General features: G+C 40.0%; 1 protein-coding gene across 1 annotated transcript in view; it reads left to right on the forward strand.

The window, feature by feature from the left end:
- The window catches only part of naaladl2 (N-acetylated alpha-linked acidic dipeptidase like 2), a gene marked incomplete at its 3' end in the record, with an annotated part of 348164 nt that overhangs the window by 260297 nt on the left and 63486 nt on the right, over positions 1 to 24381 (forward strand). The window lies entirely within an intron of this gene.

Raw genomic sequence — 24381 nt, forward strand, 5'->3', positions numbered from 1 at the left:
TGCTCACTGGGTTGAACAGGCACCTCATATGTTATAAGGCTATTGCAGATGCCTGGGTTTGAATTTGCTCATGGCCATTTGCTGTGCGTCTTCCCAGTGCTCTCTCTCTCTCTCTCTCTCTCTCTTTCTTCTCTCTCCTAGCTTTCCTTTTAAGAAAGCACTCCCCAAAAATACTTAAAAGAAAGCTGGGGTCATTTTAAGGCAGAATCCTAAGTGTGCCCAAAGATAGATGGCTAAAAGACAAATGAGCTCACTTTCCATTCCAGTGTGACAGGGCAGAATTTGTATTTGCTTCAAATAGAATTAATTATTCCTTAAAATCATAGAGTTCAGTCAGAATGAACATTCAATCCTTAAAATTGAGTGGCTCTAAAAGAGAATAGGGTTGAATGAAGACAGAAAAATAGCTCATGGCAACAACACGTCTTGGACATTAGCTGATATACATCTGATATACAGTCTCACTACAATGCAGTAGGTTGAGCTGGTGTCACAAAATGAGAAAATGAATGTTTGTATGTGTCATGTTCTTCTGTTTAACAATTGCAGATATGAATATGTATTTTTTCTTTCTCTCTTCTTATTGCATCAGTGTTTTATCGTCTTTCTCTGTGTATCATTCTCTCTGTTTTATCCTCACAGCAACACCGAACCACCTCCTGACTCTCTATGGAATGGTGCATGTGCATTGTTAGTGTTGTAGCTCAGGGACTTTGCCTATGCTCTGTGTCCCTGAACTCATTTGTCAAATGCGGTTTTGGACACAGCTTGGTTGGAAGGGCTGAGGGTGGCAGGTGGCAACAGAATGCATCTTTCACTTTCTTTGTTCTTTCTCTCCTCTGCCTCCCTTGGCCTCTAAGTGTGCAGTGCTCTCAGAGTAGCACATTTTTTAAACGTGGTCTTGTATACAAGCTGGAGTCCTCTGAGTTGGCAAAGCATGGCAGGCGTTGATCAAATCAAATCAAATCAAATCAAATCACTTTTTATTGTCACATCACATGTGCAGGCACACTGGCACAGCACATGCGAGTGAAATTCTTGTGTGCGAGCCCCACAAGCAACAGAGATGTGCAAACACAACAACACAAACGAGCAAAATACAAGAATGGCCAACCTGAAACTAATAATAAATATATGTACAAGGACCAAGGACATGTAGCAGGTCCCTGCTGCACAGTGCTAGGTTTGCGTCAAACAGCCATATACTTTACATGTGCAGTAGGTATAAAAGTGTAAATAGAAATGTGATGTTTGCCTCAAGAAAAGAAAATTTTTACTCGGCCATTTTAATCCTTGCACTTTAAACACTTCAACCCAGTTTTGTTTTGGATCTTAATAATCGCTGCGGTTAGCAACGCTTTCCTGTGAATTCTTAAAAAAATGTTGATTTCCCACATCTGACCATGTGGATTTGTTTTCCTAAATCTAACTTAATCTTAACCACAGAGAAAAAAAGTATGTCCACAAACTGAGGGCAAGGTTGTTAAATGCTGCTGAAGGCAGTGATGTGCTTTCCATGTAAATTAAGTGAGCCGTTAATGTTGTTACAGGCCTGCAAAATGTTTTCAGTGCAAGTCTTCGCTAACATCCAGAGCATCAAGTGCTGTTATCTTATCAAAGCTGTTCTTTCACACATCCAGAACATTTTTGTCCCTTTTTTGTGAACAAGTAAAAACAAAACAAAATTCAACAGAGCTGCAAAAGAGCAATAAACTTCTTCTGGCCAATGTATGTGTGACTTACTCCCCAACGATCCCTAATTTAGATTTTGTCTCTCTTAAAAAGAGGGCTGATCTCTCAGTGCAGAAAAGCTAAAGGAAACTATGTTTGCATCTCTGTGACATCAAACATCTCTGATGCCCTAGGATGACAAAGAACTAACACAACATGAACTGAGATGTGTCATATTTTTGTATCTTCTCTTCTTAATATTAGTAGTAGTAGTGGTAAGCAGTATTATGTTAGCAGTTGTCATTAGAGTGTTATCATAGCTGCAGTCAGTTTAAATCAAATCCTGAGATGTGCAAGTGCGGACCAAAACAACCACACCAAGACCCTTTGCAGGAGGTCATCTTGGTGCAAATAACTATGAAATGATGTCTTCCAGTATTCCAGAACATAGCACCTTCTTCCTGTATTTACTTTTCTTGGTCCCGCCCCAGACACATCTGGCCAATGAGCAGACATACTATAATATTCTCACGTGGTTTATAGTCATGCATTTTGGTTCACTTGGAGTTCACCTGGATTTTTCTCTGTGTGAAAATAAACCAAGTAAAAAAGAAGCGACGAGCTACAAACCCATCAACTGATTTGGATTGGTAAACATTTATATGTGACATTATTCAAGACATTTTTTTCTTCCCAAGACACATGGAATGTGCACTGTATGTGGGGCAAGTGTCAGATTAAACACTGGTGATACTAATAAGGATAGAACAGACATGCAGGCTGGAAAACTGGCAAACTGGGGGACGTAAACCTGACAGGAGTGCACAACTACAGCAGATTAAGAAAAAAGAAAGCAGAAATAAGAAAAAGTATGAGCACAAAAAATCATTATTGTTAGTAGTAGCAGTAGTAGTTTCACACCTATATATCACTGGAATTAATTTGTTGTCCTTGTCTTGGAGTGAAACACAAACAGAAACACAGAGGGCAGTAAAAAAAAGAAGATAGGCAGGGAGACAGGAAGGGTAGATGGTAATAGAACAAACAGGCCCAGAAATGAAGAGTGGGACAGAGGGAGAATGAGAAAACTGCAGATAAGCCTGCAAATATAGATGGAGGTGATGGTGATGAAGACTAAATGTCCCTCCCAGAGAGACATTGATTGGTGAGAGGAAATGAAGACAGAATGACTTAACCTAATACACAAGATCAGACACGCAAATAAAGATGTGTCAGGAGCCAGATAGACGAGTAAAAATGAAAATAATAAACAGAGAGAAGAAGATGGCACGTATACGAAGGTTGCAAAAAGTTGGCAGAAAGAGTTAAATATGCTGGGGAGAGATTCTGATTCATGGAGTTAAGGAGATGAATAGGAAAGGTATTTAATACATTTTATTTCCAGGTCTGGGCTCATGTGTCTTCTTTATTGAATTCTGTCATCTTTACTTAATATCCATTTCTCATTGCTGCCAAAGAGCACAAATACCACGAGATGTGATCAGTAAAGGAAGTTGAGAACTTTATGTGAGAAAGTTAATCTGAAGGTGATGCTTTCATGATCTCATACACAACAGAAAAGAGGGTACAGTAGTAGATTAGAAAGGAAGGAGGAAGAAGGAAGACAGCAAATGTTATTGGGAATAAAAACTCTTGTCATGTAATCATGACCGTTATTCAGGGTTTCTTAAGGTTTCCATCAAAGTTTATATTCTTCTGGACGTCACCAAGAAGTTGTGGTGTGACATTATTAAAACACGGGATAAAAAGGTTCAGACTTCAAATTGACCCTTTGAAAACCCTGCCAGATGTCCATAGAAATGCAGACCTTCTGCAAACAGGTATTTGTGAGTATATGAATCAAAAGCGTTCAGAGTCCAAATTAATGTAACTGTATGCTGGAAATGCAGAGGAGATTTTCAAGAGTCAGACCCTGAACCCTCGGGCAGTTCCGGCAACATCGCGATTTATAATTATCACAGGAGAAAAATGTGTTTTTGACATGCAGCCTAGAGTCTAACTGCAAATTGCTGTGGAGGGAAATACGTATTAAATATATACAAATATTTTGAATCTGATGCTCACTAATTGGTGCCACATAAGACTTCTGCAAGTTGCAGCAGTTGTGAAGCTCTGTTTGGCATATTCATGCGGGATCTAATAATCACATTTTTTCAGACTGAGTCTCATTTTGCATATTGAACCTGTTGGTTTAGTTAGATAATCCATGGATTCGTTTCTGTTCATTCGACAGATTAATAGTTTGGAAGCCCATTGGTATACAGATTTTGTCTTTCAAAACAGACTGCTCTTATTGGACATCAACCTGTTTCCACTAGAAAATGTTAGTCATTTTCATGGCACTTTCATTCCTGTAGTCATGACTGAGAACCTTGTCACTAATTCGACAAAGGTAGTCAGATTATTCTTCAGGAAAGATGGGTTTTGCGTCTGTGTGTAATGCAGTTGCTTGTCAGCCCTGTCCACTGCTTTTTCGATAAATGCTCGAGAACAAAGGAACATTAAAGCACCCATATAATAGAGATTACAGCAGAGCAAAAAGGAGGAGGGAAAACAGAGGCTTTTCCATCCACTAAGATCAAAGCCTTGGCTTGTGTTGATAGATTGGACTTATCTCTGTGCTGTTGCTTGTTAAGGCTAAGGGGCTTTTTGGAGATAAGATTCGCCCTTCTGAGGCACTCACTCAGACTTTCCCCAGGGGTCACCAGCGAACAAACAATTAGCGTGGTCGGTAGCTCTAAATGTATTTCAGACTATGCCCAGTGCTACTACTGGAAGCACATATACTGTCAACTCTTATGTGTCGCATACCTCTGATTATCCACAACATAATCTTCCTAAACATCCAAGGTTTCATTCGACTTACCTACCACAGCAATCTTTGACAGCTTAGCTGGAGCGACGTCATCAGCACCTCCTCCCCCCCCCCCCCCCCCCCCAACTATTTTGCTGGTAATACCTGAAACGAGTAAAGAAAATCAACAGCCTATTTGTGCAAGATAATTGGGGGGGGGGGGCTATATTGGTTGGGTCTGATTATTGGGGGGGGTCATAACTAGGGATGGGTATCGAAAACCGGTTCTTGTTGAGAACCGGTTCCCACTGTTTCAATTCCTTGGAATCGTTTGCCACTTTTAAAAACGATTCCCTTATCGATTCCAGTCGCCCGAATGACGTCATCACGTTGAGTAGCGTCTTTTACCCAGTAGGAAACACGGCACCTGAGCGGCACAAACGCTCAAAAGTTTGGTTACACTTTATGATAAAGGATGACAACAGGGCAACGTGCAATACTTGCAAAGTAGAGATTTCATCAGAGGGAGGAAACACTACGAACATGCAAAAGCATTTGCTCAAAAAACACGCGATTGCTTTCAACGAATGTCGTGTTTTTGATCCGCTCCGGACTAGCGAAGCTCAACCCAGCAGCAGCGGTAGCGTTTCCACGTCCTCTCCCGTTAATACTGCAGGTAACTAATCAATTAGCATTGCATATTATGTTAGCGCGATTTACCTTATTACAAAACCTGCTATTACTGTGCGTTGCATTTAGTGACCATGATGAGACAGACAGAGTCTGGCTCAGATGCTGGCAGTTCTCGCTGCAGTCTACCGGTAGCGTCTCCTTTCAGGCCTGGATAGACGAATGTCACCCAGCAGTGTCTAAGTTTGTGGTCAAAGGTTTGCACCCATTTGCCACAGCAGATGCCCCCGATTTCACTTTGGTAAGTGAATGTGTTTAATTGTAGGCAGGACATTACTGGATATTCTTGTGTAATTGCTACAGAATAATTTATGTTAAACTTTGTTATTGCTACAGAAGAATATTTATTTTATTATTTTACATATACATTTTTTTTCCTGGGGACCCTGTGACACCCCATTGAAGAGCCGTAGGCTGGATCTCTTAAGATCTCACTGTTGGGTTTGTAAGGCCATGTTACTCCTAAATTTCTATCTTGTTCAAAGAGAAGATATAAAACACAGTTCTAAGCTAATCGACTTTAGTGTTCTCCTTTTTTAAAAAAAAAGAATCGATAAGAGAATCGATAAGGAATCGAATCGTTAAACAGAATCGAAAATGGAATCGGAATCGTTAAAATCTTATCAATACCCATCCCTAGTCATAACCCCCCTAACCCCCCTGGAAATTACGCCCCTGAGTGACGTCTAAGAGGAATGCATTGCACAAAACAACAAATCGTGAAAATTATAGAATTATTACATTTGCTGGATGTTCTTGTTTTTGTAGCAAATAAACCATCAATGTAACAGAAAGCAATTTATTTAATAACTAAACATAATAAATTCAATTTGCATTTTTGGTGAGTTTTTTCTGTTTTTCAAATTGTGTACAGAAAAAAAATATTGGATCATTCTTAGTTGAAAAAATTAAAATATTATCAACAAAAACATGACAATTAGTAACGTTGCTGTACCACCTCTGGCTTTTATATTGTCCTGAACTAATTTAAGCGTCTACCTGTTCATTAATTGCTGAGGTAATGATTGCCATATCTCCGAGTCGTTTAGCTGACACGCAACTCCTTATATCATAAATGAGTGGGAAAATTTGCTTGTGTTTTTTCAGGCAGTCATCTTTATATTTTTTCCCCTGAACAGCACCAGACAAAGGTTGCAGCATAATCTCCATGACCAAAGTGATGCTCAGTAATTCACCACTGCTCATCACTTTCATTCAATCATCTCCAGCCCATTGCTTCTCTTTAGCCCTTTGTAACCGTGTTTTCTTTCCTTTAGATGATAGATCATTGGCTTTTCTTTATGTAAAATAAAGATGTTTTCTTTTTATAAAATTCCCATTTTTGGTTTGAACTTGCTCTAAATTTTACAGGAAATGTTGGTCCATCATTTTCTGACACAATCCATGTTGTTTTGTTCTTGAAGGAATTTTAAAAATGCTGTTCACTGGTTCACATAATTAAATAATGGTAAGTAAGTCACATGTGCTATACTTTTCATGTTAGTCTTAAGAAACATTATTAGTTATTCCAGATTAATAAATCATAAATGAAACATTGCTGAAACACAACACTGCCTTTTCTCCAGCTATAGCAAAGTGGACAGCAAACTCTAAACTAATGTGTAATTATATCTTTGAGGTGGGATATGTCAGATACAGCACAGCCTATGACAAATCAGCCTCTTCATGAGAAGGCTCTAGCCCAAATCTTTTAACCTCTCAGCCTAGTTACTATGTTAAATATAATCAGTCATCTAGGGACCCTGGATCATTAAAATGTATTGCTACTATTATCACGCAGGGACCCACAAGTCAGTGTTTCTGCCACCTGTTATGGAGGGCACAAGTCACTGAAGGATGACCAGACACCTGCATAATGCAGACCTCACAATCCATCTTACCGTGAACTCCTACTTTCACCTCTCTGGCTATACTTTTTTTTAGTATTTCTCATTGTAGCTCTCCTCTAATCTTCATGTTTCAGTATGTGTACAAATAATCATGCTTGCAAATGTTAACTCTAATCACAGTGAATCTTTTGGACTTTCACTTCAAGCACTTGAGCTTAATTTGTGGAAAACAGAAAGGTACAGGTCATGTAATTAAGTCGGCTCACTCCCTAGAGGCAAGTTATTTTAGGTCTGGTTTGGGGACAGTTTGGTTAAGATGTCATGAAAAATTTAGTGCTTTTGAGTCATTTAGTTCCTTTCTTCTGTTTCACCTTAAAATCCAAAGTACTGTGACTGTCTAATTGGAATTATGGACTCTTATCTTTTGTGAAAACATTCTAAAGAAAGATGCTGATAGATCTTTAGTCATTCAATTGACAGATGAATTACAGTGAAAACATAAATTGGGAAATATTGTTATAATATAGTGTGCTATATAAAACATATCCTTAAACAATTGTTTGTGGTGTTTCCAGGTTTTAAATGCTCTTTCTGCTGTGTCCTTCTATGTACAAACTAAATGATTTTAGCAAAAACAAATGCAGCTGTTGTAGACAAAAGCAATGTGAAAAAATGAAGTTGACATTAAGTGATGATGAGCTGGTCCTAAACAAGAAAAGGAAGAAACAAAAACTCTGGTTCATCCAAGCAGGAGGGAGAATTCCATCATTTGATTCACGATTTTAAACTGTATCACAGCTGATTTCATGCATATTTCAGTCAGTGTGCAGTTTGAACTCTTGTTGGCAGAGTTGGGACCACATCTGAGGAGAGCCAATTGACCCGCAGCAGCAGCTAGCTGTATGCCTGAGGAGAAATAGCATTATTTTACTATTTCCCTGTCATTGTATATTCAGTACCTGTATGTGTTTTGTGCTACAAGCTTTCTTGTTGCCAAATGCAGTGGTATGATTTGTTTGATTTGTTTATTTTAATCCAAAAAATTGGAGCAATCAATCCTGGATCAGAAAAATAAATAATTAAAAAATATTTAAATATTTTTAATGCACAAAATATTCACGAATATCCGACGGGTTTTGTGTGTAAACTCTTTTAGACTAAATGTAAATGCCTGCAATGATCAACAAGATTTCTTTAATGAGACACAGAGGGACTGACTTGTTTCAGTGTCTTTGTTGAAATGTTACCATATTTAATTATCAGCTACATTTGGCTAAATGTATAGCAGTTAGGGAGGTGTTTTAATGTATCAGACTTCCTGACTGCGACACATCTATATCATATATTGGGTATAGGTTATCATAGAATTACACTGATATCCATTAGAAGTGTTGAAGGTAATTATGCATCAGAGCCATTTTCACCTGCATGCACAATGAATTACTAATCCTATAAATGATCATCAGTGGGAAAGATTCTCATAGATATGGATAATAGGCACCTTTCTGTATCTAGGCTACAAAGAAAACCTCGTCATATGAATAAATGCAAAAAATTTCCACTCACTTGTTACCTTGGAAAAATCAAGCTTTATATTGATTTTCTCCTCTGTTAAATCAACATTTATGACATTTGAAAGACAGTGGGAAAGGGTGCTTGCTAATTTAACCATAATGTTTTCTTTAACCACATTTAAACCACATTTCATTAACCATGCAGTTCACCGTCTACAATATAGCCCCTGCAATTTGAAGGACTCCTTCCACATACCTTTTCAGCAACATGACGTGATCAGCGTCAATTGAGAAGACTGTTAAGGCCAACTCAGTTTAACAGTGATCTCTATAGAGTGATTGTACCTTCTAAAATGCATTCAATGGCATTTTAACAATCAAAAGAAGTGTTTGCATTGGATTGCAAAAGGAAAATGTTACATTCACTGCTTGCAATGCATCTTAAATCTACAATTTTAAAGCTTTATTGACACACGTGCCAGCTTTTCATGCATTCATTTTGTCAGAGCCAGCGTAGTCCACATATCAAACTTTACCAATAAATGTTCCTATATTTTACTGACATTTCACTAAAATGTAATGAATGTTCTTTTTTTCTCCAAAATGGTCGAACAATATTTTGCTAGAGAGAGCAACATAAAATCACATGAATATGACTAAACAAGGTTTTACAGATTTTTAAAAGGTAAACAAAAGAAGCAATCTTAATTTGAAATGGGTAGGTGTTGATAAAAAGCAACAAAAAAAAAAAAGCCAAAAGAGGGTCCAAACAGAGCTGCTATTTAACTTCTAGTATGAAATATATAAAAGCAAATGAAACTGTACTCCCTACCTAAATGAAATAAACTGGCAGAAACGCCCTTCTCTTTGTAGCTCTGTGGGCTGAACTGTACTTTAACAAGGCACTCGCTTTAACTAATCCTGGCCCAATCCCCAGGTATTTCAAAGAGTGCCTCGTTAAAGTACAGTTCAGCCCACAGACTTAAAACAACAAAATTATCAAAGTAAAAAAAACTAATGAGAGAACCAATAGAGATTTACTCACATCAATTCGCAGCTGTCCCCAATGACGTATTAAATATAAATGATGTGGCAGCAGCAGTACACATCTGATGATTGTCAAGTGCTTGACCCAGTCCCACTAAGATGTAAACATTAAACCCTGTCACACTTAATTTAGATCCCCGGTGTGGACAGGTGTAATGAGTTGGTGAGTTCATAAGAGCTGATTATGATGTGACAGCATTAAGTGCTTGTTTCAATTTACTGTGGGTTTGTGAACTTTTTTGTCATAAAGTTTTTTTTGTTTGTTTGTTCATGGCCAAGGACCTTGAGGGACTGACATGTGGATCTGAAGCGCTTCCGTGCTTTTAGCTTACAAGGTTTGCTTGCTTTAGCCACACAGCCACACGTTTTTTCCTTTTTTTGTGCTTTGGGGCTTCCCTTAGTAACCCCATGTTTTATATCTCATGAAGTTTTAAACTGGGGCAAAATCTTGAGAAATGTGAACTTCAATAAAGTGTGCATGAAGGGCTCAAAATGAGTGAGAGCCCAAGTGCGCTTATCAGTTGGCCAGTGGGACAAGCCTAAACCCTTGCCGTCTTAGCAGAAACATTCCTCAAAATCTATGAGTCTGTTAGTGTGGACATTGGGATTGAGCTCTGGACTGGGCATCTCTCCAATGAGTGTGCCAGAGTGCAGCTGGGAAACAGATCAGCAGCACTTTGGTCTCAAGGCCAATCACATGCGAGAGATTGCAGTCTAGACTGCAAACTAAAGGGGCAAAGGAGAAAGGTAATCACAGTGGTGGATTGCCTATGTGAAGCACTGGGACATTTGGCCTAAGGGTGTTTTTGGCACATCGTCTATAGACAGCTTAACTTGACACTTGCATGCATATTCTATAGAAATTTGGATTGACTTTTCAAGTTGGCATGACTTAGAAACAGCTCAATTGTATTTTCGTATTCCTGAAACTGATCACATTTTGATACAAAATGTGACCTGTGCCACCCCATATGGAAAAGATATATATAAATCTTATAAAGTTTGTATCTGTCTTGTGTGAAACTTGTATGAAAAGCATATAAGAGTGAAAACAGATATAAGATCCCTTGAAAAATTACATAATGAAACTTGTATGTTTTGGATACTTACTAAAACAATGTATGAAAGTAATGAGAAAGTGGCCACTTTCATGAGTAAATCATGTAAGCCTTATATGATTTACTCATGAAAGTGGCCATTTTCATGAGTAATCACATATAAGTTTTTACTATTTCTTTTCCATATGGGACAGCTTGCTTATTTATCTATTTATTTATTTTTACGAGTACTGAGTTTTGAAAGAAACTCCAAAATCTTAAAAGCAAATAAGTATCTTCTATGGTTGATTCTGTGTACAGGGTTGGTGGTGGTTCTGAGGACGGGAGGTATTCTCCCCGTACACTTGTGAAAAATCGGCACCTACGTGTACTGTGTAGACAGACGCTAGAGAAAAAAGATGATAATGTCTTTGCTAGTCAGCCAGTCAACGTGTGAGCCAGCCAGTGAGGAAGTGCTTGAGTCAGTCAGTCAGCCAACCAGCCACACGTTCAGTCTTAACAGCACAGTTTACAACAGGCTGCTATAAAACATGCATATCTGACAGCTACAGTCACTTCTGTCTGACTCACCCAGGAGTTGCAGTGACGTTACTACAGCTGCAGTCGCTATCGCTGCAATGACAAGCTCCTTTATCACCTGTTAACAGGAGGTAGAGTTTGTGCATGTGCATCTTTGAGAAAGCGGTGAAGCAAGTGTAAGTCATATGTATGTGTTGGTTGGTGTGGGTGACTGAGGTTGTACCTATAGGTCATTGTGTATGGGAAAGTGTGTGCAACTGAGACAGGCATGAGTGGGTATGAGAGCTGACAGAGGCGTCCAGGTTGACAGCCTTTGTAATAGAGGAGAAGGTAATTTGTTAGACGGATCCTCCTCTGCGGCTGCCTGCACGTCTTCCTCTGTTCATCCTTCTTTCCTTCGCTCTACCTCCATCGCATCTCCTGTAAATCTTTCTCAGCCACTCGTTCTTTCCCACTTACCCGCCATCTCCCACCATCCTTCTTGTCTAATGTTCCTCCTCCTCCATCCCTTTCTTCCTCCTCCTTTGCCCAGCTCAGGCCTTCATCCATCAGGCCTAATGATTAAACTGCTGCCCTGCTCATCTGAGGCCCTGTTTCATATTTCCCAGAACTGAGAACTGGTTTTCACAGAGCAGCTGTATAGAGTGCTGCAGCATCCAAGCAATGTATGGCATGTTCTTTAATGCAATTAAATTGTGTGTGTGCGTGTGTGTGTGTGTTAGTGTCAGTATGCTACTTAGTAACTGGTTGGAGGTTCCCTCACATCAATCTTAGGGTAGAGGATCAGTTCCATTTGAGGCCACCAAAAGCAAAAAGAAACCTCAGGTTTATTCCATTATCTCCATCACATCAAGTTGCTACATCACGTCACATCTTACTTTATAATAAGAAAAAATATTCAGTATTCATTTTGAGGCCAATGAGTGCAACAAGTTGGTTTTTGAAAGTCTATAAAACTGAGAACTAGCTTGTTTTCATAACCTCGTACTATATGACAGTTTGACTTTGTATGCACTTGCAGTACGGCCAGCTGATTTTACCTTGTTTGCTCAGAGAAAAATGGTGGAGTAGTCTACAGCTTTTGAGCAGTGGACAGTGGGGATATGGACATTATTTTTATTTATATTGTATTCAGTTCAATTTAGTTTTAGTTATGTGGTGCCAAATCACAATAAGTCACCTGTACAAAAGGACAAGTGTGTGATAGTCTAATGCCAGCTGCATCCAGGACAGAAGCAACTATGCTGTGCTGTTAACCTAACTTCAGCTCTTTACAAGCAGAGATAGCATGCTAACCCAAAGCTAGCTAAGAACCTGGAATGATTATGTTTATAGGATTGGGGAAACCTGCAGTCAGCTGAGACTGAAAAAGTCATTTGGATATCATGGGTGATCGTGGCTCAAGAGTTGGGAGTTTGTCTTGTAATCGGAAGGTTGCCGGTTCGGTGGGCAAGACACTTCACCCGTTGCCTACTGGTGGTGGTCAGAGGGTCCGGTGGCGCCAGTGTCCGGCAGCCTCGCCTCTGTCAGTGGCTGGGGTGGCTGTGGCTACAATGTAGCTTGCCATCACCTGTGTGTGAATGGGTGGATGACTGGTTGTGTAAAGCCCTTAGGGACTAGTAAAGCGCTATACAAATACAGGCCATTTGGATAAGTGACAAAACATTTTCAAACTTTTTGGGATCTCGGAATGATGCTAAAGCTGATTGTATGCCGACGCCAGCCCAGCAGCTAGACCAGGGGTGGGCGATCTCAGTCCACGAGGGCCGGTGTCCTGCAGGTTTTAGATCTCACCTTGGGTCAACACACCTGAATCACATGATTAGATCGTTACCAGGCCTCTGGAGAACTTCAGGACATGTTGAGGAGCTAATTTAGCCATTTAAATCAGCTGTGTTGGTTCGAGGACACATCTAAAACCTGCAGGGACACCGGCCCTCGTGTACTGAGATTGCCCACCCCTGAGCTAGACCCTGAATTTCAACAAGTAATGAAAGCAGTGATGTAGATGTTTGTAGAATAGAATCACTGTGGCGATTGTGGTGCTTTTGATGATGATGGTGATGATGGTGATGATGATGATGATGATGATTATTATGAATCTGTGTTTCAGTTATTCTTGTTTAGGGATTAGTTCTTATGTTGTGTTCTTGTGTTCTCATGTTTATTGCAGGTTTAGTTCAGTGTCTAGTCTGTCTCATAGTGTCGTGTCTGCATCTTTGTTTAGTAGTTTCTTGTTTCCTGTTTTATTGTGAAAGTCTATGTCTCATGTGAGTGTGGTCAGTTTACCTCCCTTGTCTCGTCTTGTTAATCACTCCCAGCTGTGTCCCCCACCTGTGTGTAATCGCCCTGTGTTTTTTTTTTTTTTTTTTTGAGTGTATTTAAGTCGTGTCTTCTGTTGTAGTAGTCGCTGGTATGTCTGTGTACTTTCCATGTTCCAGTCGTGTGTTCTCCCTGCTGTCATCATCATGTACCACAGTCTACCTTCCTTCATGTTCAGGTTCGTGTTCTGGTTCATGTTCAGTAGTTAGTTGTTCCCAGTATAGTTTAGTTCATTCTCCAGTTGCCGTTTGTCTATTTATATTTCGTGTTCAATAAACCACCGTCACACCTTCACAACTGCCTGCAATTGGATCCTCCTTTTTTATTTCCACACTGCTCATCTCACTCACCATGACACCATCATTAATTTCATTAATTTCACATGTGCTTTTTCACCTTTGACAAATGCTGCAGAGCAGAATTTGTGAAGAGACTACACAACAATGCAAATATTTCAAGTTGTAACTGTTATTTAGTTTAAAATATAAAACTGACCATAATTTGACTTCATTTTCCTAGATTCTCTTCTAGGAGAGAGTACAAGGATGCATTTAGTCCTCTCTCCATTTTGCTTGTGATGTTTTGTTTTTTTCAGATACATCAACTTGGTAACTTTGATGCCACAAGATGTCTTCTTTTCTCCTGTTTTGCACGAATACTCTAGTGATCCCTGTCTTCTCTTCCTCCCACTCTGTGGTCTTGCTCTCTCTCTATTAGTCACTTCTGCAATCTGCCCTGCAGTAGTGTTTCAAGTCTTACTAAAGCCAGAAACAAATTCATAATTTGGCAACATGGCAGTCAAATTGAAAATCTTAACATATGTATGTTTCTAAACTGCACTGATTAGTTCATGCTCATCTTCTACTCCTCAGGGGGAAGGAGAAGAGCCAATGCCCATTCAGACCCGAGCAGTCGTGCACTCATATCAGCATGCATTAACACAAAAACACAGCAGTAAATGTACCTCATTTGAGTTTGTAGACCAAAATAACATAAGGCCACATGGTTCATGCTGTAGGCTGAGCTGGCAGGTGTAGCACTCCAATATTTAAACCCCATGCCTGATGAATTATTAAACCAAAAACATAATCCAACTCTGTTTCAATGGCATCAAGAATCACCACTAGATGAACACATAGCAAAACAGCTCAAGGCTCCTTTATTGCAAAAATACTACTGTACTTCTGCTATTTTGTTATTACCTTCTTGTTTTTCACCTTTTTCTGCTTTCGGTCTTTATGCTGCTCTCTCCTGACTGTTTTCTACTTTTTTTCATGTTATCCTAGTGGCTACTGTATCACTATCTTTTCTAGCATGCTCTCTCTGAGCGGTGCTGAAGATGCAGGAGATAAAAAATTGATCGGCATTACCATTTAATCAATATACGGACATGAAAATGTGATGCGGCCGTTCTCGGGGTGCTGTTGATAGAGGTGAGTTAGATGTTTGAAAAGAAGGGAAATGCCTCAGAGAGCCGAAGATACAGTGATGCCGAGCTATCAGCTGTATATGTTAAGTCAATGTGTGTGTGTGCGTGTGTGTGTGCGCGCTGTCATTTAAAATAAAGTATTTCTTTTTTTTTTTTCTTTTTTTTTTTTTTTAAAAGTATTTCTACTGGGAGTAAAAAAGAGGAGATATCTGGCTTCGATGATTGGCAGGCGGGGGAGAGGTGAGGTTTCATTGTGTTTGCTGGGTATTAAAGATGAATGCGGGAGAGATCTATCTCCCTAGAGACCCGATCTATGTGCATGGATTGTGTGTTTGGGTGGGTAGCTGCTTGTCCTCTTACGGCTTCCATAGCTGTCATATCCCATCACAGCCCATCAAATCAACTGAAAGCTGGGCTGACAGAACTGTTTAATATACAAACTCACAAAGGTAGGAAATAGAAGAGACAATAAGACATCCGCACAACACCTTTCCATCAGTTGTACCTATTTCTACTTTGATTAAGCAGTCTCCATGATAAATAAGCACATCAAAAACAAAAAAGATAATATATATGTATAAACATTGAGAAGGAAAACCAGGAGGAGTAAAAAAAAAAAAAAGGACATATGTCATTATTCATTACAGTGTGATCCACATTTCTTCTTCAGAAAGCAGTTGGTTGTGCAACTCAGTTTCAAGGCAGCACATAAAGTATCCACATATTTTTTTGAAATCTGTGTAGGTGGCCTTTGGTTGCATGTGTCAGCTTTTTCATTGGCAGGCAGCTTGCTTTGTTCAGGCTTTTATTTCCATTAAGCAGGGGTCCAATTGCAGACCAAAGACCCCTTAAAGGGGAGAAACCTTTAAAAGGACCTCCTGTTACCCCAAGCACATTACAAATATAAGAGAATACCTGTTAGAGTACACACTGTGGTTTTTAAAACCACTCTTTCAAAACATTTATGTAAGATTTGTAGTTCACAGCTCTAGTTTTTCCTCTCTGTTTACAATGGAAATAGCTCGCCTGAGATGTGTGCCTGTCACTGCACAGTTATAGCTGACAGGCAGACTCATTTTCCATAGGCAAACATGTCCTGTTATGCATTTGGCTGACACCAGCACATCCAGTGATGTTGACTAATGTGTATTGTCCCCAAAAAAAAAGAAAAAAAGGCTTTCTGTTTCTGCACAATATACATATATTGCATGCTATATATGCTAGCAGGCAGGGCATAAATGGAATTCTATTACCAGGTGGCCAGCATAGTATACAGACACATCTGTGCCAAGTATGGGCTGGAAGTCCCGCAGTGAAAATGGGAGACGCCCCCTAGGGTGGTGGAGAGTGACCAAGCTAAGATCCTCTGGGACTTCCAGATACAGATAGACAAAATGGTGATGGCTAACCAACCGGACATAGTAGTGGTGGACAAGCTGAGGAAGATGGCTGTTGTGATAGATGTGTCAAGGTTTGCAAGGGAAGGACATGTGGAGATTAGAGGGGTGGCCCCAAGCGCAGAAAAACAGAGAGATAGGCAGAGGTTTAACTGAAGGCGAGCCTTTATTTGTGGCTGTACGAAAACACAACAAAACAACTAGCGAAGAAAAACTGAAAAAACACAACCTAAACTGGGAGACGCTAAACATGACACCTGAAACATTGAACAAGAAAACCTAAAACCGGGAAACACGGGTAGAGGAACGCAGGGGGTAAACCACAGGGGGTGATATGCAGGTGAACCGACAAAGGGACAAAGAAAAACACACACTATAGATACAGAGGGCAACAAGGGACAACGTAAGAGGAAGGAGACTCAGCTGAACCTAATCAGATGAGACCAGACGGGAGGAAGCAAAACAGAATACACTGACACAGGACATGGGACTGTCAAAGTAAAACAGGAAATACACAAACAGAGAAACCAGGACACTAGACATAACACAAGGGAGGCACAGTAACAAGACCTAAGGGCTAGAAAAATAACTAAAGTACTAAAGAAATAACAAAGGGAACTAGAAATACACAAGACAAAATCATGAAGAACCACTAAATAACAGAACCTTAAATAATCAAAAACATTAACACGGACTCACCAGAATCCGGACCATGACAAGATGTAACGATACAGACAGCAACATCAGGAAGAAGGAACACAAGAAGCTGGAGAAATATGTGGAGGGTGAAGGTAACAGTGGTCCCAGTGGTAATCGGAGCGCTCGGTGCAGTGACTCCCAAGCTAGGCGAGTGGCTCCAGCAGATCCCAGTAACAACATCCAAGATCCCTGTCCAGAAGAGCGCAGTCCTAGGAACAGCAAAGATACTGTGCAGGACCCTCAAGCTCCCAGAATTAGAAGAATTATAATTTAAGAAAGAAATAGCGGCTCCACAGTATAGTGGTTTAGACATTCATCTTAAAAGTGAAAGATCCCTGGTTTGGTCCCATTGAAAGATACAAACCATTTGAGGATTACGTGAGGCAGGGTATCCAATGTAAAGATCTGCAAAATCAAAGATGTGGAGCAACCCCTTGTGTATAAGGGAACAGCTAAAAGTACAACATTGTTTAAGTGAAGACAAACCTTCAAGTTAACGAAGACTTAGACAGTCTGGCAGAAAGACTGCTAAGACTTTAAATCTGACTATAAACTATAGATAGGATTGAATAATTTTTCCACCAGCATATGAGATAGTTAGTTTTAGTTTTCAAATAGTTTACTGAGCAGTCAGCATCATGATACTGACTTACTGATAGAGATTTCAGCAACAATGTCTTAATGAGGCAAAGTAATCATTTCTACTGCCTCAAGGCTGCAAATTTTTCATTCTTCGCCAACCACTGCCTCAAGGCTGCAAATTTTTCATTCTTCGCCAACCACCTTGCTTCTTACAACACCTGGCGCATTGCAGAGGAAAGGTGTTTGGCCTGCATAGTGTTTTTATGTCGAAAATCATCTAGAAGCCGTTTCTTTGTCTGACTTCCTGCCCTGCTCATCTGTTCTGTCCAGCATGACACAGCTTCTGTCAAAAGTAGGTGTGAAGTGAACAGAGCCATTTCTGAGATGCCTCTGCTGGCAGAATCACAAGTACCGTCAAGTAAAGCTACACTCAACTCTGGTGGCCGTGTCATTGCCAGAAAATGATGCATCCAGCCATCCACTATGTTTCTCAGAAGTAAAATCTAGTGTAAAGGATTAAGTACCGCAAAGGTGTTTTCAATTCATACTACAGCATTGTGCAGTGTGCATAAAAGCCATCTTTATAAGTCAGTATAGTTAGGAGCATGGAGGATAAAGACTTTAGATGGCAGTTACATATATAATAAATACAGTAAAGGTGTGATCAGGATGCTGAGATGAATACACAAAGTAAAAGGCACATATTTCCACCAATAGTTCCTTCGTTGTTATTGAATGATTTATTCCCTACAAATGATCAACCAATAAAGATTGCAAAGAGAAAACCATGGGAGGTAGTAAAAGGTTTAAGTTGCTAAAGTATTTCCCAGTGGCCATTGTTCATGAATAGGGATGGGTATTGATAAGATTTTCACGATTCCATTTTCGATTCTGTTTAACGATTCGATTCTTTATCGATTCTCTTATCGAGTCTTTTTAAAAAGGAGAACACTAAGGTCGATTAGCTTAGAACTTTGTTTTATATCTTCTCTTTGAACAAGATAGAAATTTAGGAGTAACATGGCCTTACAAACCCAACAGTGAGATCTTAAGAGATCCACAGCCTACGGCTCTTCAATGGGGTGTCACAGGGTCCCCAGGAAAAAAAATTGTAAATGTAAAATAATAAAATAAATATTCTTCTGTAGCAATTACACAAGAATATCCAGTAATGTTCCTGCCTACAATTAAACACATTCACTTACCGAAAATCGGGGTATCTGCTGTGGCAAATGGGTGCAAGCCTTTGGCCACAAACTTAGTCACTGCTCGGTGACATTCGTCTATCCTGGCCTGAAAGGAGATGCTACCGGTAGACTGCAGCGAGAACTGCCAGCATCTGAGCCTCTCTCATCATGGTCACCTAAATGCAATGCAGAGTAATGGCAGGTTTGTAATAAGGCAGATCGCGCTAACATAATATGCACTGTTAGTTGATTATTTACCTGCCGCATTAACGGGAGAGGAAGTGCAAATGTTACCGCTGCTGCTGGGTTGAGATTCACGAGTCCGGAGCGGAATTAAAAACACAACATTCATTTAAGGTTATCGCGTGTTTTGTGAGCAAATGCTTTTGCATATTCGTAGTGTTTCCTCCCTTAAATGAAATATCTACTTTTCAAGTATTGCAAGTTGCCCTGTTGTCATCCGTTCTCATAAAGTATAACCAAACTTTTGAGTGTTTGAGCCGCCATGTTTCCTGCCAGGTAAATGGCGCTCCGCAACGTGGTCACGTCATTTGGGGCGACTGGAATTGATAAGGGAATCGTTTGCAAAAATGGCAAACAATTCCAAGGAATTGAAACAGTGGGAACCGGTTCTCAACAAGAACCGGGTTTCGATACCCATCCCTATTCATGAAGCCACCATCAGGCAAACACTGAACAACGAAGAATCCTGTTCGTTTGTACCTAGCTAAGAGTCATGAGGACAAGCCAAAGCCTGTTGGCTGATCAAATACTTATGCAAATGCACCACCAAGACTTCTGCTTAAGTTTCATAGAGTGAAGCATTCTACAGGGAGTGCAGAATTATTAGGCAAGTTGTATTTTTGAGGAATAATTTTATTATTGAACAACAACCATGTTCTCAATGAACCCAAAAAACTCATTAATATCAAAGCTGAATGTTTTTGGAAGTAGTTTTTAATTTGTTTTTAGTTTTAGCTATTTTAGGGGGATATCTGTGTCTGCAGGTGACTATTACTGTGCATAATTATTAGGCAACTTAACAAAAAACAAATATATACCCATTTCAATTATTTATTTTTACCAGTGAAACCAATATAACATCTCCACATTCACAAATATACATTTCTGACATTCAAAAACAAAACAAAAACAAATCAGCGACCAATATAGCCACCTTTCTTTGCAAGGACACTCAAAAGCCTGCCATCCATGGATTCTGTCAGTGTTTGGATCTGTTCACCATCAACATTGCGTGCAGCAGCAACCACAGCCTCCCAGACACTGTTCAGAGAGGTGTACTGTTTTCCCTCCTTGTAAATCTGACATTTGATGATGGACCACAGGTTCTCAATGGGGTTCAGATCAGGTGAACAAGGAGGCCATGTCATTAGTTTGTCTTCTTTTATACCCTTTCTTGCCAGCCACGCTGTGGAGTACTTGGACGCGTGTGATGGAGCATTGTCCTGCATGAAAATCATGTTTTTCTTGAAGGATGCAGACTTCTTCCTGTACCACTGCTTGAAGAAGGTGTCTTCCAGAAACTGGCAGTAGGACTGGGAGTTGAGCTTGACTCCATCCTCAACCCGAAAAGGCCCCACAAGCTCATCTTTGATGATACCAGCCCAAACCAGTACTCCACCTCCACCTTGCTGGCGTCTGAGTCGGACTGGAGCTCTCTGCCCTTTACCAATCCAGCCACGGGCCCGTCCATCTGGCCCATCAAGACTCACTCTCATTTCATCAGTCCATAAAACCTTAGAAAAACCAGTCTTGAGATATTTCTTGGCCCAGTCTTGACGTTTCAGCTTGTGTGTCTTGTTCAGTGGTGGTCGTCTTTCAGCCTTTCTTACCTTGGCCATGTCTCTGAGTATTGCACACCTTGTGCTTTTGGGCACTCCAGTGATGTCGCAGCTCTGAAATATGGCCAAACTGGTGGCAAGTGGCATCTTGGCAGCTGCACGCTTGACTTTTCTCAGTTCATGGGCAGTTATTTTGCACCTTGGTTTTTCCACACGCTTCTTGCGACCCTGTTGACTATTTTGAATGAAACGCTTGATTGTTCGATGATCACGCTTCAGAAGCTTTGCAATTTTGAGACTGCTGCATCCCTCTGCAAGATATCTCACTATTTTTGACTTTTCTGAGCCTGTCAAGTCCTTCTTTTGACCCATTTTGCCAAAGGAAAGGACGTTGCCTAATAATTATGCACACCTGATATAGGGTGTTGATGTCATTGGACCACACCCCTTCTCATTACAGAGATGCACATCACCTAATATGCTTAATTGGTAGTAGGCTTTCGAGCCTATACAGCTTGGAGTAAGACAACATGCATGAAGAGGACGATGTGGACACAATACTCATTTGCCTAATAATTCTGCACTCCCTGTAGCTATACAACCAGATGTACTTGTATGCAGTCCTCCAAAAAACCAACAGCACATACCGTGACAGTGATGACAATGCATAAATCAAATGCAGATTGGTTGAAAAATGTGCTGGAATTAAACGTTAAGACAAAGTGGAGTTCATGACAAAGGGAGAAGCAAAAGAATACATAAAAGATCCAAAACACAACCTGAGAAACACAGACAGTGGCTGCAGTGGGCAGTTTTCATTGCTTTTGTCACTCAGTTTCATTTCATTGCAAAGAAACTCTGCTGGCTGAAAGACCAAGACCGACAATAGCACAGAGAAGCCCACATATTTTTTGCTCTGCCCCCTGGTTACAGTACACAGCTATAACTTGTAGACAACAGTCTACAAAGCTGTGCACATCCTCTGTGTAGGACCAGCCCACAAACATCTTGGTCCTTTCAAACTTAGTTTTCCAAGAAGGGCATGGCACTTAGAACATAAGTGACCAGTACCAGATCTGGTAGGATAAGTGTACCCCACCATGGTGTACCGGTACCGGTCAGTGAGTCATTTGGGCTACGTTCACACTGCAGGTCTTAATGTTCAATTCCGATTTTTTGATCAAATCCGATTTTTTTGTCTGCTTGTTCACACTACAAATAAAATGTGACAGCAAACGCGCTCTAGTGTGAACCCTCAAAGCGGCCCGCATGCACAAAATAAGACGTCACACACAACGCGCTCTGTTTAGACCCAGACCAAACAGTATTGTTTGACTGATGGCCTTAATATAAAGACTTGTTTCGGACTTTACGTTGGCCTAATAATTATCCTTATTGCTGTTTTAGAGAGGAGCGATGCTTCAAAGGATAGTTGCAGATTTCTGTCTGAATCTGCAGATTATACAGTACAAATAAAATGTTCGCGTTTCTCCAACTTTGTCTTCCCAACAGTTTCACTGGATGGCCAGGAAGCGTTCACGATGTCTTTTTGGGCGCTTCTGCTGATAATTGGCGTCTGTCTTGAGTCAGTGACGTAAAAGACGGTTTTAATGTGACGTGACCATTCAAACAGCAGTTGCTTTCTAAAACATCGGATATGTATCGGATTCAGTACCACATACGAAAGTGACCCAGGTCGGATTTGAAAATATCGGATTTGTACTGTTCACGCTGTCATACCATAATTGAATATGGATTGCATAGGGTCAAAAAAGTCGGATTTGATGCGCTTTCACATGTAGTGTGAACGTAGCCTTGGTTCCGGGCCACGACAGTTGAGGCTTGGGTGTGAAATGTATGGTTTTCAGGGTTTTTCTCATTTTTTATCTTTTTTTAAATTTTTATTTTAATTTTATTTTTTTACGTTTTATCATCAACTCTGTCTCCCTTGGTCTTTTCCCATGTGTTATGAATAAATCTTCTTTTTTTTGGTACCAGTACTGGTTTTATTTTGTTGTATTTATCCGCAACACCTTAACCCTTTAAAACCGGTCAGAGCGGCCACGCTCCGTTTTGCGTAACTATTTTTAAATCCCGGTAGCACTGCAACCACATAAGCAAGCGCAATATTTTTTTTGCATATGAAACCGGAGGAGTTGTACTTACATCTTATGCCATCAGCTTGTCCTCGGTCACAGTTTCCTTCCACATAAAGCTTTGCAAAAACTGCATAAAAAGCACTTGCAGCAACAAAAACATAATATTCCAGAAACACACTTTGTCGATCCGATCAGCTGTTCGTAACACTTCCTACGTCCATCAGTGCGAACTATCGCATGTCCGCCATTACCTGCCCGAAACCGGAAGTGACGTCATTTTTGCAGAAATGTAGTTTTTTACCATCAAGGCCTCATGAGCTTATACTGGTGTTTTTAAAAGTTATCTTTGATTTTATGACTTTCTGTGTCGTTTCTGGGATGCTTAGGACTCATATTGCACTGCTGGAAATAGTTTATTTTGATGCACATGCTGTTTTTTTGCAATTTTTTGCAATATTTTTGTTTTTCCTGCAGTGTATAGAAATTGGTGTATTTCAAAAATAAAACTATGAAGACACTCAAAATAAATTTCCTGGAATCCTGGTAGGAAACTATTTTGTGCAACTTTTTTGTATTTACAGTTTTGAGGGATAAGCCTCTTAAATTTCTCTAACTAGAAATATATGTTAAAAAAACAAAAACGATTTTCTATTTTTTTGTAGTTTATTGCACTTTTTTGCAATTTATGTGGTTACTGTGCACTTAATGCATACATATTATTAAAATTTAGGCTATAATGGTTGTATTGATGTATAGCAACTTGAAATGCTCCCAAAAAATGGCACTACAGCATGTAAAAATATAATATAAGCTCTGGCGGACTTGGTTCTATGGTAGGTCTTAAAGGGTTAAAGGCCGGTCTGTGAAAATATTGTCGGACATAAACCGGTCCGTGGTGCAAAAAAGGTTGGGGACCACTGGTGTACAGGATTACTAACAAGCTACCATAACTGTACAGTTGCAGTTATTGCTAAACACATGGATCTCACCAGATACTGAATGCAAAGGTTCTTATACTCACAGACGGGGAATGTTGGATCATTTGTCGTTTTAGGCCATAGTGATACAGAATTATACAGAAAATTCTACGGTGGTCACATGAATGGTTGTAAATAGATGAATGAGGCAAGTTGTATAAAGCACTTTGAGTGCTGACATAGAGTAGAAAAGTGTTATATAAGAACTGGTCTATTTATCACATACTTTTCCCTGCAAATGTATTTCTTAGTTTTTTGGGGGGCGGGGGGACGCACTTTAATTAAGACCACGTAAACTGTAAGTTACCCGTGCTACAATAAGATGGTTGAGGTAGCAGTCATGTGTTAGTGCTGACAAGTGTTAATTCCAAGAATTATGTAGAGCAAATTATGTAGAGCAAATGATCCACCAGGGACACAAAGAGGACTTTTGCTGTGTGTGTTCCCATCACTTCAAATCTGGGACAGTCTCCTAAAAACCTGCCACATTCTTCACTTCCTTTTGCAATGCACACTTCAATTGACTCTGCACAGCTCTTTGAGTTAGCAGGAGCACCATATGTTGTCTGAGAGCACAAAGAGCATTTGATTCTTTTAATGGCGCCCCCATCTACTCTCTTCTCTGTTCCTTTCCCTTTTCCTCCAACTCTTTTTTCCTCACATCTTCACATAACTTCATCATTCTTTCCACCCTTCATTCTACTTGTATCATTTCTGTTTCCA

Source organism: Rhamphochromis sp. 'chilingali', assembly GCF_963969265.1.
Source record: "Rhamphochromis sp. 'chilingali' genome assembly, chromosome: 3".
NCBI classification, from domain to species: Eukaryota; Metazoa; Chordata; class Actinopteri; order Cichliformes; family Cichlidae; genus Rhamphochromis; species Rhamphochromis sp. 'chilingali'.